Below are 11,651 nucleotides of genomic sequence, written 5' to 3'. Positions count from 1 at the left end.
TTTGGAGGGGAATTGTATTGAGAAAATATCATTCTTCCAATAAAGAACATGTGAAGCCCAACAATGACATTTGAGAGACTCGCAATAGTACTTAGTGACATTAATGGAGAGGTAAAGCCATTTGAGTCCCCTTTTTATAGTCCTTAGCATTAGGGGTGAGCAAAAAGTCAGAGTACCCTGAATCGGAACCGAAACTTGTTAGGAACCTGCGGGGTACCCTGAATCAGAACCTGTTGCAACAGGTTTCGGTTCCGGTTCTCATTTTCAGGAACTTGTTGCAACAGGTTCCGGTTCCGGTTCCGATTCTTGGAATATTTTATAAAAATATTTTTTATAACAAATTAATTAGGTTGGAACACGTGTTCTCAAAATGGTGAAATGATGTTGGTTGACAAGTGTCCTCAAAATGGTGTTGCACACTTGTCATTTAATGACGGTGGTTTTATTGTTTAAATACTAGGTATTTTAGGTAATTATGCTTATCGTGTCCCCCATATAAAAGACAAAAATACCCCACAACAGTTTTACAGTTTATTTGTTCTACAGACCTAATTTGATTAAAAGAATGTAACACCCAAAATCAAGAATATGGGCCCATTACCACATAATACAATCCTCTTTATCTCAATTACCAAAGTTGGTGTTGATTGATTGATTAAATCAGGAAATAAATAAAAAAAGGAAAAGAAAATATTACAATTATCACAGTTGCCAAATGAAACGAAAATTATTACTAATCAATAAATGAACAATACAGCTAAACGAATAAAATTTTTCTAATTAACTGCAGAAACAAAATACATTCAAAAAATCTCCATTGTAAATCAGAAGAGGAAGAAAATTTCCAGAAATTAGAAAACAAAAAACCTCTCCTTTGATGCACATCTACTGCCGCGCTGATTCTCAGTAGAAAACCAGAAGAAATCCGTTCTCAAAAGAACCACATTATCGTTCTTTCTTCTTGAAGTCGCTCCCACACGTAAGTACACTTTTCGTATGAATCCTTGCAAAAAAATACAAACAGAAAATAAACAAATTTTTTATAATAATAATTCATAAATTTTAATACATAACCATAAAGAAACAGACATTAAACAATTACTTTTTTAACAAATTCGTGAATTTCTAATTTAATTGTATGATCATATTCAATTTTGTGTATGCATAAAAATACAAGGAATATTGTACGCATAACAATACTCCCTCTGTATTTATTTAAGAGATACACTTACCTTTTTCGGCCGTATTTAATTAAGAGATATATACTTGTCATTTTTAGTAACTTATCAACCCACCATTTAATTAAATAATCTATCTACAACCTACCCCCACCCCCATCCCCTAAAATGACATGGTCCCCACTTATTTTACTTATTAAAATATCTACCCAACCCCACTTGTTTTATTACTTTATTTAATTCAATTTTTTTTCTTAATACCCGTGCCGGTCAAGTGTATCTCTTAAATAAATACGGAGGGAGTATAATTTTTATGTATACAGACTATATAAAAAATAAAAACAAAATTAAATTTGTGAATTTATGCATAAAACAAATATTTTTTTCTAATATTGTTGCGTTTATTTATTAGCAGATTTCAAAATATAAGGTAGGTAATATTCTTGCTTCTATAGATTTTAATTAATTATTTTATATTTCCATTTATGTATTTGGTTAAATAATCTCATAATTTTTTTAATTTTTAATTGCAGATTTCAACAACGAAGGTATGTGATAACATAAATTTCTGTTATTAGAATTATGATTTTAAATATAATTGACTTACATTTGTTTTAATGCGGAATTTAATTGGGGTTTGAAGTTCATAACGAGGAAGAACGACCAACGACATACGGTAAATTCTTAATCTTTAAAATCTGGAAGGAAAACTAAACCCCTCATCTCTCACATCTTTGCTTTCCCAAGTTTAATCTGAGATTTTTTGCATTTTTTTGTTAAATTTATAGTACTCTTACCAGATGGGTTTGCATTTTTTTGTTCAATTATGTAAATCAAAAATCTGAAATAAATTATGGTTTTGCAGGTTATAATCTCGGTTTTAAGTTGGGTGTTAAGTTCATCAAGGCATACTATAAACAACGGCAAAAGGTATGTGGCCCATCAATCTCTTAAACAAAATATTAATATGCATGATTTTTATTGATTTTAATTAATTATGGTAGATTATTTTTAATGCTTTTAATTGAATAAGTTGTTATTTGATTTAAAATACCCTTCTCTGTTTTAATTATCAAGTAACTCGGTTAAACATGTGTTCTATAAAATTAGAAATTGATTATTACATCTAGCTATAACTTATAAATAGAAAAAGAGAAAAAAAAAAACTTAAGGTATACATGTGTTTACTGATTTCAATTAACTATTACAGATTTTAGATCATGCTTTTAATTACATAGAACGAAAAGAAAATCATCAAATTTCATTCTAACTAAATTAACAAATCTCACCATAACAACATACAGTCACATTTGATAAAATAACACCCAATAGTCTCATGAAAACAACAAAATCAGATGAACAAATAAAACATCAAAATTGAAATTAAAATCAGAATATTGCCCCATGCACTCAAGTATTCGATCAATGTTCCACAATTTACAATTCCACAAATCAAAATATAACCCCAACACTTAACCTCACCAAATTAAAACATGTCAAAAAACACATCACTGTTCCACAATCAATTCATCAAGTAGTGCAATTTTTAAATTGCTAAAATGAAATTCAGTCCAAATCTAGCAATTTAATCATAATTGTCAAACAATTTCAATAAATACTTAGTCAAATTTGATCATAAATATTTAGTCAAATTTGATCAAAATAATTACTCAGAAAACTCGCAATTCACTAAATTAGCCGTATTTTTAAATTCCTAAACTGAAATTCAGTCCAAATCTAGCAATTTGATCATAATTGTCAAACAATTTCAATAAAGATCAGAGTTTATGTACAAACACTTAGATTTCATCACAACAACACAAATAACAAATAATAAACCATAAATAGATGCGTGCCTGACCATATTTTAAATTGACAAACATTAGCCTAATATGATTATGTACGACTTTGCCAAAATTCGACAAACGCAACATAACTAAAACGGACAATGTTGGTTCCAATCAAAACATACAAATAATTGACCATACAAATAATTGACAAACATGTAAATATCACCAAATTAAAACAATGTTAAATTCAAGAAACATACAAATAATTGACAAACCCATAATAGTAACAATTAATTTCACCAAATTAAAACAAAGTTAAATTAAACAGAACCTGACCATCGCATCGCCTAGCGCCTTTCGCGCCTCTCTACCGCCTTGCCACCGCCTCGCCAACCACCTTCACCTCCACAGTGATACGACATACCAACCAAAAATGCAAAAAAAATCAGTCAAGCAACAATTAATTAAACGAACACAGGGATCAATTAGTTACTCAACAATTAATCGCTAAATTAAACCCTAAATACCCTATCTACAAGAAAATTTGCGCTTATATTACATAAAACCCTTAATCTGAGTTGAATTTGTTAAATTAGCGATTTTTGGCCCAACATTTTATTCTGAATTAGAGAAGAGGGGAGAGGGAAAGGCGAGAGATTAACCTTATATTTCTTGATCTGAGTATTTTCGCAATATGTTGATCGGAATTTGAAAGGATAGGCATTTTGAGTGCAGGATTTTTGCCATATTTGAGGTTTTTCGCCATTCTTTAAGGAGAGAAAGGAAGGAGAGAAAGATCAACGAGGAGAGAGAAGGGAGGAAACAAAAAGAAAATAGGTTCCAAAAATGAAAGGAGCGGCGGATAACTACAAAATGAGATAGAGTTTACCTGTTAATTATAGAAAGGATTGGGCTTTGAGAATTAAATGGGCCTCTTTTCTTAACTTTACTAAAACGAAAATGAGAGTTTATTAATAGAATAGAGTAATAAAGTAACAATCAACTATTTTATATGTTTAATAACTTTACTTCAGTACTTCTATTTTGATTTCTCGATTTGATATGTTAGTTGTAATAAAATAATGTTAAGTTTTTTAATAGCTTTAATTGGTCATAATATTCGATTTTTCGTCATGTAAGGCTACGAGTATCGTATGACCTCAATATCGCAAAATATGGACTTTACGAGTATTAGTGCCTAATATTTGTAAAATTCCGCACGCATCGCGTGCATAAAACACTACTCCCTCCGTTTCAAAATGTTTGTTACGTATTCCTTTAATAGTGTTTCAAAATGTTTGTTACATAAAGAATCTTTCTATTTATAAACTTGTTACTATTATTATTTTTTGAGCCAACTTTTATTTCTAATTGGTCCAATTTTTCAACTCAATGAATATCATGCAACCAAAAGTCACATTATGACAAGTTAGCAATTTGTGTGATTTTTAATTATTGGTTCATTTTGATAATAAAACAATCTTATTGGTTGTTTCAATGATTAGTGGATTGAGGTATATTTTTTTTAATAAAAGATGAAAGCATATTTGCACTATATTCAAAGAGAGTAATAAATGTCAGAATTTGGAAAGATGGAATGAGATTTATGATGGAATCTAGAACATTTAAAATTAAAAAAAAAAGAATCTTAATTATACGTTAATGAACGTGCCAAAATCCAAACGTAACAAACATTTTGAAACGGAGGGAGTAGTTGATTATGAGGTAATCCTTCACCGCCATTGGGAAGGTAACTATTGATTATGATGGGGTTAAGAATGGGGCAAGCTCAATTCTGAACAATAAAGCTACGTTAAGTTCCAATAAGAGTGCGGGAAAAAAATTTGAGTGGGGAGGAGAATCACTATTACATAAAGGAACAACTGAGGTTAAAATCGTAATACTCCCTCCGTTCTTATTTATGTGTCCACTTTGAAGTTTTACGTGAGATTTAATGAAACTGAGTTGTGTGTAAGAGGTAATGATTGGTAGTATTTTTTTGGGGGAAAGAAAAAGTAGATAATTGTTTAATTAGAAAAAATCCAAAAAGAAAAGGGAGAGAAATCAGAAAAAGTAGATAAGTGTCATGTCACTGATCTCCTACCAACAAAAACATCCGATCATATTGCACAAAAAAAATCCAAGCACCAATAGAATTAAAGGACTACGATAAAGCAAATAAACCCTAGAAAAATTATCAAAATTCAAACCCGGCCCATAAATTCGAACTTCCTTCTCAAATTCTAATCAGAAAAATCATCAAAATATCACCAAACCCTAACAAAATTAAAACCAAGAAAACACATACATTCGAACCCACGAATCCAGAAATTAATCGACAAAATCGAACCCAAAAACTCATCCAAAAACTCAAATAAACGCAAATCTAGAAAAACACCAAAAAATCATCAAAAAATCAAAAAATTCGAACAACAAAAATTTATCAAGATAAACAAAATTAACCCTAGAATAAAAAAACCCAGAAAAATATAAAAATCCATATAATCACAAAAAATCATCAACAAACCCAAAATCATAAAAACAATCATCAATAAACCTAGAAATCGTCATTAAACCAAAATAAACTAAAAAAATATTAAAAATTCAACATACCTAGCGATCCAAAGCCAAATTTGAGGTTCAAAAGGTCAAATTTGACCATGAAAACTTTAGATCTGCAATTTGCATGGTCAAATTTCACCATTTAAAACAAAATCTTGAATTTTGTGGGTGAAATAGGAGAGGGACGAACGAAAATGAAGGGGAGAGAGTAAAGAGGGAAGAACGAAGAAGATGAAGCAGATTTGGAGTTTAAGTAGAGAGAGTGGAGAGAGAAGATGAAAATGAGAAAATGAAGGAGAGAAAGAGGTGAACTTGGGTTTTTGTTTCTCCAAACTTGACTCCCTCTGTTTTCGGTTTTTTTTCTTTTTTCTTTTAAAAAAAATATTTTTTTTAATTATTTATTATTTTTTTTGACACATTTTTTTAATAAAGTTTACATGTCTAAAATAGAATGTGGACACTTATAAGGGAACACTATATATGGGAACTGGACACTTAAATAGGAACAGAATGAGTAACACTTTTCGTGTCCCCTTTCGAATACTAAACTACCCTCTACGTTTTAACAAATTTTAAGAAATAAAATTTTAACAAATAAGGAAACCTGAATTAGCGTGCACAAATCCATGTAATCTCTCGCCAAATCAGGAAAGGGATTTAAAAATCGCTATAATCTCTCCCTTTAATCTCTCACCTCATGCATTAAAGAAAAAAGAACCAAATAAAATTACAAATTTATTACTGTTTCAAGTCTTAGGAATTTAGATGCTGATTAGCTTGAATAACTAACTTGTAGAGTGAGCGCAAGGAACGATTATTTAATTATTGAATGTTTTCTCTGTTTTAATTGGATATAATTTTTGATGTTCCAATGCTGGTGGTGGTTTTTTTTATTGAGTTAGTTGTTCGACAACTTTTATTTTAGAAGTGTAGTGTAGAGTGGTGGTGGTTTTTACGGTGGTGGTTGTTCAGCCGGTTGGAGTGTGGTGTAGAGTGGTGGTGGTGCAGATGGTTGATGGAGGCTCCGTTTCGTAGGGCGTAAAACGTTTTCATGGAAAACGATTTTCCCCTTTTCAATCATTTTACGTTGTTTGGTTGGATAAGGGATGTAAAACAATTTTCTATGACTCACTCAAAGGTGGAAAACCTTTTTCCATTTGAAAGGGAGGGAAATCACTTTTCCTTCTTTCCTCCTTACCTCCCTCTCCTTTCTTCCCCTTAATCTTCACCATTTTCTCCCATTTTCCTTTAAGTTACCAAACAAAGGAAAACTAGTTTGGAATTGTGTTTTCCCTTGAAAAATGTTTTCCATGGAAAATCATTTTACAATGAAAACGTTTTACGCCCTACCAAACGAAGCCGGAGTGTGGCTTAGAGGGGAGGAGTGGTAGTTTGCGAGGAAGTGGTAGAAGGGTGGTGCTGGTATGGAGGTGAGCAGCAGGCCGGTTGATGGCAAGGTGAGATTTGTTGTTGCGGGGTTGTGGTGTAGGTTAAGTAAATTTACCGAATCAGGTTATCTATGACTCCTATGAGATATTTAAATGTGATTGAAATACTGTTGAGCTGTTGTATATCATTGAAAACCAGATTCTACTCAGCATTCATGTAACTATTGATGTTTTGAAAGACTCCAAAAAAATAACTTCAATGATTAAGGAATGAATCTGATCTAGATTGATACTAGGATGTTTTTCCCCAAACAAGGGACAATTTGGATAAAGCCTTCATGTGGACTGTCTTTTTGTTTTAGTGCAGTTCTTAGAACTTGTGGAATTAGAGGTCATGACTGCAGTCAAACCATTAGAGTTCTTCAGATCAGCTTTTGATGCTTTGTATCCTTTTGCAACATTATCATACAAAATAACTTGTGTTGGATATGTTTGATTATTTGTGTAGAGTTAGATACACTCCTGCAGCCTGCAATATTATCAACTAGTCAATAAAAACATCACACTTTTCCTAGTAGATACTGGAGCGCAGTAATAATTCTTGGAGTTTCAGTTTGTTCGTCAAAGATAGTTGTCTGAAATTGTGTCATACTGAAATGAGAAACATTGAGTTAAAATACTTCTTGGAAAGCAAGCAATGTCTCTGTTGTTTATTTATAAACAACGTGTGCGACATTGTTATGTTTTGAATGATCCAAGTATAGATATTCATGTAAATAAAGTGCTTAAAAATTGTTACAAGAATCCTTAGCCTACATCTCTGATATTTTTCTGTTCTCAACACTGAAAACAAGAAAGTTGGAGGAAGTTTTGTAATGCTTGACATTTTGGTTGGTGGCCAACAAAATATGTCCGGTTAGTTATATCAATGACGTCTCCTTTCTTCCTCCCTTCAGTGTGCATTCACTTTATGGTAAATCAAGATAATCAAACTCGTTCCAGCAACAAAGTCTTTGACTAATTGGTCAATACTTGAGCACAACTTAGAGCTTAGGTGTTCCGTCTGAGATCTAAAACTATATTGGCCTTTTCTAATTATCATCATTTTTGTACAAATTTATAAACTGCATCCCTTAGGCGACTATATGTATGCATTATTTGAGAGAAGAACTAATTATATTCTTACTACTTATTTGGAGGCGAGTTTGCACATATAGATGCAGGGTATTCTTCTTAATCTAACTCTACCTTATTATTTTTTATGCGACAGTTCTGGAGTCTATTCACAACATAATCTTCAATATTGATTTATTTGACATAATTTGTACACAAATTTTGTCCCCAGATCAAGTTGTCATGTCCTAGTGTCTTGTTCATATTATCGGAAATATTATCGGAATTGGAAAATAATTCCCGAATCGGAAATATTAAATATTTGTTCGAAACGGAAATTAATTCCGGAATCGGACATATTAAATATTGTTCGAATCGGAAATTAATTCCGGAATCGGAAAATTAATCGGAAGCGCGTCGTACAAAATAAACATCGGACGAGCTTGCTAGACGCAAGGCCCAGCACGAAGCCAGGCCTGCGCCTAGCAAGCCCATGCGCGCAAAGGGCAGCAAGGCAGCCCGCCAGCAATCGCAAGGCCCAGCCAAGGCCAGGCCCAACGAGGCCAGCAGAGCGCGAGCTCCTTCGTGGGATGCGAGCAGACTGCTGGGCCGAGCACTCCGCGCGCGCGCGCATGGCCAGCACCCCTCGTGGGCTGTGCGTGCGTGTGTGCGTTGAGTTCGTGCATGCATCGAATCCTTAAGCGACTAGGATTAGATTAAAGATTAATTTCCTAAAGTTACTAGAGTTAGTTGTTGAATTAAACATTAACTTATTAGTTTTAATTAATGTCTAATTCTAATAGGATTAGATTAATTGAAACCTAGTAGGCTTCTAATTCCATTATTCCAAACCCTATAAATAGGTGATGCCATTCACAATTTATAATCACCTAATTCAAGTATTTATATAGTTTAAGGTTAAAACTAAAGGTAATAATTTGCCACAAATCATATTCGAATAACTTAAAACCTTAGGTTGAATTCTAGTTAATTAAATCTAAGGCGGATTCGAACGTGCTGTGGACTATCTACGGAGGGACTATACTTGGAGTCCTAAACTTGTTCTTGTTCTGTTCGGGAGCAGCTAGGGAGGGCACGCTACAAATGTATGCATCCTGAATTATGCTAATTGTTATGTGACAATTAATTTGGAATCCTGGCTTTATGGTTTTTCCGCATGAAATATATATATGCTTTATATGTAACATAACCTAACAGTGGTATCAGAGCCTCTAATCAATTGCATAACAAATGTATGCATCCTGAATTATGCTAATTTATAGCAAATGGGTTTTCGAACTGAAAAAAGACAAGGATGGGAAACTAAAAGTTTTCAAAGCTAGATTGGTTGCAAAAGGTTACAGGCAAGTCCACTGTGTAGATTACGATGAAGCCTTTTCACCAGTTGCAATGCTAAAGTCTATTCGGATAATGTTAGCAATCGCTGCATATTACGATTACGAAATATGGTAGATGGATGTCAAAACCGCTTTCTTAAACGGCGTTTTAACAGAAACTCTGTTTATGACACAGCCTGAGGGTTTTGAGGATCCAAAGAATGCTAAAAAGGTATGCAAGCTTAAGAAATCAATCTACGGATTGAAGCAAGCACCAAGGAGCTGGAATATACGTTTTGATGAAGCAGTCAGTGACTTTGGTTTCATCAAGAACGCAGACGAATCTTGTGTTTACAAGAAGGTCAGTGGGAGCAAAATTGCTTTTCTAGTATTATATGTCGACGACATATTACTTATCGGAAATGACATTCCTATGTTGAACTCTGTCAAGATTTGGCTTGGAAAATGTTTTTCGATGAAGGATCTAGGAGAAGCACAGTACATACTGGGCATCAAGATTTACAGAGATAGATCTAAAAAGATTTATATCAATAAGGTGCTTGAAAGGTTCAATATGGCAGAGTCCAAGCGAGGCTACCTACCCATGTCTCATGGAATGACTCAAAGCAAGACTCAGTGCCCAAAAACACTAGATGAGCGTAGACGAATGAGTGGGATTCGATATGCATCATTGATTGGTTCAATAATGTATGCTATGATATGTACACGCCCGGATATTGGTACGCACTCAGTGCTACGAGAAAATACCAGTCATACACAGGAGAGGCACATTGGACTGCTGCCAAGAATATTCTGAAGTACCTGAAAAGGCACAAAGATGATTTCCTGGTCTATGGTAGTGTGAGGGGGTCGAAAAAGCACGACGCTAATGCGTGACCTCGTCCCTCGTGGGTGTGACGTTTCTTTTTGTCAAATCAAGTGTAATTGGATTTCCTGTGAGTTTACACCCAATTGACTAGTAATATAGGAGTCGCCATTCAGTTTTTAACGACAATAAGAAAAAATGACAAAACCCGGTTATCGTGACATAAAGGGAGTGCAATTATGTTTGACCACGACGGCCATAAGTTCCCTTGTGATCCCTGGCGTGGGGATCTCTCAACGTACACCCGCAGGGTAGAGATTGAGGGTTCGGGGGACTGTAACTACCGAGAGTAGTACTCGCTCGTCGATAATTCCAGAGGCAGGATATCCTTACTAGCTCGGCATAAATAATTGAAGGGACATGCGTTAACTATTAAACTAATCTGAGTTGATTTTAACAATATGCAACACATAATACTAGATCGATCGCGATTATCTGACTCGGATTGCTTTAAGGGACCTAGCATGATAGTTCAATTTCCCAAAATATTATCTTTATTACGCGTGGTAGAACAATCAGATTTAATTAGTTTAACAGTTTATAAAAGGGCGAGGAAAGCAATTAAATTATGGAAAAGGGACACATTACGACGCACCCTTGAGAGGTGCGTCACGGTTCTCAGAAAACTAACCACTTTGAATTTGCTATTTCTCCTTTTATTTAACGAATCTCAAGTTACGGGCTTAATTCTCCAGCTACAAGGGACAGGATACGTTCGGTTCGATTTTGGATCGATTGCGACAGAACGCGGGATCAATTTCGCAGCGTGAGGCTTAGGCTTAGGGGTTGGAGTCCATACTCAGAATATGAATTGTGTTCCTTTCACGTCGAATTTGGGGCTGTATTTATAGGGAAGAGTTCGTGGAAAGATAGAATTGTAGAGCTCTAATCCAAGAAGAATTAGGAGAGAACACGTCCCAGGTATTTTCAGCGCCCAGGGCTGGGCGTTAAAGATTTCGGCGCTGTGAGGGGGTCGAAAAAGCACGAGGCTAATGCGTGACCTCGTCCCTCGTGGGTGTTACGATTCTTTTTTATTGAATCAAGTGTAATTGGATTTCCTGTGAGTTTACACCCAATTGATTAGTAATATAGGAGTCGCCATTCAGTTTTTAACAACAATGAGAAAAACTGACAAAACCCGGTTATCGTGACATAAAGGGAGTGCAATTATGTTTGACCACGACGGTCGTAGGTTCCCTTGTGATCCCTGGTGTGGGGATCTCTCAACATACACCCGCAAGGTAGAGATTGAGGGTTCGGGGGACTGTAACTACCGAGAGGAGTACTTCGCTCGTCGATAACTCCAGAGGCAGGATATCCTTACTAGCTCAGCATAAATAATTGAAGGGACATGCGTTAACTATTAAACTAATCTGAGTTGATTTTAGCAATATGCA

General features: G+C 34.4%; 1 long non-coding RNA gene across 2 annotated transcripts; it reads left to right on the top strand.

Moving 5' to 3' along the window:
• The first annotated feature begins 376 nt into the window (after positions 1-376).
• On the top strand, positions 377-7,530 carry LOC110794027 (uncharacterized). 2 transcript variants are annotated; one of them, XR_008931004.1, is made up of 3 exons: positions 377-1,726; positions 2,044-2,108; positions 7,286-7,530. It is a non-coding gene; the product is annotated as an uncharacterized lncRNA (long non-coding RNA). The 2 variants fall into 2 exon arrangements; XR_008931003.1 differs by lacking the exon at positions 377-1,726 and having other exon boundaries at positions 1,861-2,108.
• Positions 7,531-11,651: the final 4,121 nt, after the last annotated feature.

This window comes from Spinacia oleracea, chromosome 3 (assembly GCF_020520425.1).
Source record: "Spinacia oleracea cultivar Varoflay chromosome 3, BTI_SOV_V1, whole genome shotgun sequence".
Classification (NCBI taxonomy): Eukaryota; Viridiplantae; Streptophyta; class Magnoliopsida; order Caryophyllales; family Amaranthaceae; genus Spinacia; species Spinacia oleracea.
The sequence above is the reverse complement of the archived record's forward strand: the minus strand, read 5'-3'. Positions and strand labels throughout refer to the sequence as shown.